Source organism: Onychomys torridus, chromosome 10 (genome assembly GCF_903995425.1).
Source record: "Onychomys torridus chromosome 10, mOncTor1.1, whole genome shotgun sequence".
NCBI lineage: Eukaryota > Metazoa > Chordata > Mammalia > Rodentia > Cricetidae > Onychomys > Onychomys torridus.
The window spans coordinates 25,249,481-25,253,887 of NC_050452.1; the positions used below are offsets into that span (position 1 = coordinate 25,249,481).

At 45.4% G+C, this 4,407-nt stretch overlaps 1 pseudogene; it reads right to left on the reverse strand.

Moving 5' to 3' along the window:
* Positions 1-3,641: 3,641 nt before the first annotated feature.
* On the reverse strand, positions 3,642-4,407 carry LOC118591853 (annotated as a pseudogene).

The following is a 4,407-nucleotide window of genomic DNA, read 5'->3' on the forward strand; positions in this document are numbered from 1 at the left end:
AAGCTGGAGGCCTCCAAATAGCTGAGGCCTGGAGGTGATAGAATTGAGCCATTTGGGTTGGGCCTTGGAAACAAAGCTGAGGAAGCGGACTGCAAGCCTCTCAATTTGTTAAGTTTGAGGAACAAGGAGAGCAACCTCAGAGTGATAGTGCTACCCTTAGAAGTAAGCACTCCTGAAAACCATTGGATGCCGCAGCTAGAGCTGATCACCCTGGAAACAGGACCGCCTGCCAGGGACAATAGCAGGAAGTCCTGGGAAGCATGTGTATAAGAGCTGGCTTTTGTCGCTGGGGAGGTTCCAGGCGTGGGAAGGTAAAAAACACTCATCTACTGCAGTCAGTCCCCTAGAACCTGCTGTGAGTTAGCCAGATAGACAATCCAGAATCTTCTCTGGTGGATGATTCAGATCAGGAGAGCCAAGCAGATGTGAGAGAGACCCTAGGAATCACTCGGTTTGTCTACTTGTTGTGTGTTCTTATAAAGTCAGGTTCTAGGAAATTACATTCTCTCAACTGCCTTGTCGATGCATGAATTAATGAAGCAGAAGTGAATTAGACTTTCAGGAATAATTTCTTCAAAGTGAAGTTGAGGCTGGAAGATGCTGTGGGATGTCTTTCTGTACACTGTGAATATATATATATATATTGCTCCCATTAATTAATAAATAAAGAAGCTTTGGCCTGTGGCAAGGCAGCTTAGAGGCAGGCAGAAAATTTAAGCAGAGATACAGAGAGAAGAAGGGCGAAGATGGAGAAGATGCCAGCCCACTGTCCAAGGAGCAACATGTAATGGGACGCAGGTAAAGCCATGGAACACATGGCGACACACAGATTAATAATAATAGGCTGAGTTAAGTTATATGAGCTAGCTAGCAAGAAGCCTGCCATGGGCCATACAGTTTGCAATTTACATTAAGCCTCTGAATGATTATTTTATAAGCGGCTATGGGACCCCAATGGAAAAAAATCATCCAGACCACAGGGCCTAGCAGGACTAAAGAAACTTCCTGCCACAGGACAATTACAAGTTTGAGGCCACCTTGGAATTACAGGTGTTTGCCACTACACCTGAATATTTGTTCTTGTAAAACATGATGTAATCCAGGCTACCCTCAAATTCATAGTGGTAGTTCTGTACTATCTCCTGAGTGCTCACATAATAGGCATGCATCACCGTGCCCAGTGGAAATCCAATCTCTTGCCTACTGGGCTGACAAGGGCAAAAAAGATGAGTAACTTTGAGGCAGGCAAATAGAATAGCTTTGAAACCTGGTACTCCATTTGGCTTGGGCTGTATACATACCCATCTCCAAATAATGCTCCTAGAAATATGTTGCCATGCTGGGGCCCCTAACTTCATTAGGATGTACATATAATAATTTCTAGCCGGGTGGTGGTGGCGCATGCCTTTGATCCCAGCACTCAGGAGGCAGAACCAGGCGGATCTTTGTGAGTTTGAGGCTAGCCTGGTCTACCAAGCGAGATCCAGGAAAAGTGCAAAGCTACACAGAGAAACCCTGTCTTGAAAAACAAAAACAAAATAATAATAATAATTCCTAGTTATTAAACTGGAAGTAAGTTACTCCCCTTAGACACCCCTTGATGATGCCCAATTTCTATCAAACATACTGGAATACATTCTAAAACCAAGGGAAATGGGTTAGGTAATATTATTTTTAAAAGTGTGTTGCACTATTTCCTACTGCTTTTGTTAACAATTCAAAGATGTCTTTGACTAAAAATTAACCTGTGAGCAGGAGGCTGAGTCAGCAAGTAGTTGACAGGAAGTGGTAAGGAGGAACCATGTATAGCAAGGGTTTTTTTTTTTGTTTGTTTGTTTGTTTGTTTGTTTTTGTTTTTCAAGACAGGTTTCTCTGTGTAGCTTTGGAGTAGCAAGGGTTTTTTAAGTGAGGGCTGAGAGAAGGATTCTGGGTTTTTTGGAAGACCCCAGCAAAGGGAGAAGGTTAGCTACTTGCTATTTATACAGCCTCTCTGAGAGAGCAGAATTCCACATAAACCATTGAGTTGTGAGTTCTTTAGATTCAGATAAATTCTCCCTTAGTAGCTTTGAAAGAATCGGTGCCTGAGGGAACAGAATCCCCCCAGGCTGCAGCCCTTGTGGCCAAACCACTGCTGGTAGCAGTGGAGTTGCAATCTCTGACTAGGATAGCCATTGCTTAAAGGGCAGCCACTGTAGCTAATGAAAAACAGATGACAACAGAAATGGGTTAATCTGGCCTAATACTTTGGAGTATGTGTACAGTAAGGCAAACTGTGGCCTTTTTCAACACATGAAATATTCCTCACATGAGACACCAAAATGCATGTGCAGTAGGCACACTATATTCTGTAAGTGAATGTTTAGAGAGAATTCCCTAATGCTTATGCACAATTGGATGTACTCTGATTAAAATCAGACACATAATAGAAAACTGTTATAGAATCTATCGATCAAAACAGGGAACCACCCTCAATACACTCCTTAGCAACCAGACTCTTCCTTCTCTGTAATCCACATAAGGAAGCCTCAAATAGTAATCTGGGCCCTTAAGCACCCTTGTCCAGGTGGCCTCTGTCATCCTGCAGCTCCCTCCATGTACTATGGCCTTGTTTTTGCATAAAGTCCCCTTGTTACTTTGCAATCTCTGTAAGCCTTTATTTCAATGTTTGAATAAGAGAATACAGCCCCTAGGTAATAGCCGCCACAAATCTCTTTCTCTCTCTTACACACACACACACACACACACACACACACACACACACTCCACTGGAACACTGTTTGGGATTAAAAGAAGAAGAAGTAGACCTCTTGATGATTAACTATATTCACCATGCTTCTCACCATGCTTCTCCTTCCATTTGCTTGCTTCCCTTCGCTGCTGAGGCCTAGTATCTGCAAGCAAGGGCTCCACCACTGAATGGCATCCCTGGTCCTTAGGAAGTAGCCAAAGAAGTAGATTCAGGGATGCAGGTGTGGTATGCCTTGGAATTCTTGCCTTGCATGTATGTACAAAGCCCTATGTTCCATTCTTAGCACTGAAAAAAAGTCACACTGGAGAAATCAGTGTAGACCTATGTAGACATTACAAGGATCTGCTGTGTTCTAGTTAGTTTCTTGTTGCTGTGTTAAAACATTCTTGGGGTTGGGTATTTAGCTCAGTGGTAGAGCGCTTGCCTAGCAAGTGCTAAGGCTCTGGGTTTGGTTCTCAGCTCTGGGAAAAAAAAAAACAAACTTGGAGTCTGGAGAGATAGCTCAGCTGTTAAGAGGTCTGGCTGCTCTTTCAGAAGTCCCCTGTTCAATTCCCACCACCTACATGGCGAATCTGTGTAACTCCAGTCCCAGGAGATCTGAATGAACCCTCTTCTGGCCTCTGTGGGCACTGTACACACATGCAGGGATACACCAATACACATACAAATAAATAAATATGGTTTTGGTTTGTTTATTTGTTGTTTCTTTTACATCTTAATGGAATCCAGATCCTCACACATACATACTGCTGGTAAACAAACCCTGTACTGCCCAGGTTCAAGATGAGAACAAACGAAAACACCAGGAACTTCACGGCCCAGACCTTCTTTCAGTCCCCAGAGCTCTTCATCGTGTGCCATCAGGACAAGGCACCTGTGCCCACAACCCTTCTTAGGTGCTTCCCATCTGGGTCTTCTTGGCCGCAGCAAAGCAGCTCCTCAGGGCCTCGAACTCACGCATGCAAAGGTCCTTCCTCAGGCGGCCTCTGGGGACGGTAGATGCCTGCACGCACATGCCGAAGCCTCTGCCCTGCAGGCTGCCTGGTGCTCCGGAAAGGCACGGAGACGGCTCCGCACACGCCCCCATACGGCTCAGTTGGCCGACGTGAGCGGCTCCTTCAGGCCCCGTGGACGCCGCCATATGGGGTCCCGCCTCTTCCGGCGTCGAATGAATAAATATGTTTTTAATTAAATATGAAAAAAGATTAAATATGCCAGGCGGTGGTGGCACATGCTTTTAATCAGGCGGATCTCAGTGAGTTCGAGGACAACCAAGACTGTTACCTACAGAAACCCTCTCTCAAAAAAATCAACACTGCCCGAAAGCAGCTCGGAGGAACTGCTCTATTTGGCTAATACTTCCAAGTCACAGTCCATGTCTGTGAGGTCAGGGCAGGAGCTCAAGAAGACACCACGGAAGAACACAGCTTACTGGCTAGCTCAGGCTCTGCTCGCTTTCTTTTTCTTGAAACAAGGTCTCTCTCTATAGCCCTGGCTGGCCTGGAGCTTGCTATGTAGAGCAGGCTAGCCTTCAATTCACAGAAATCCACCTACCTCTACCTCCTGGTGCTGGGATTAAAGGCATGGGCCTCCACACCTGGCTCAGCTTACTTTCTTATACAGCCTGCATAGGGATGGTGCTGCTCACGGTGGGCCAT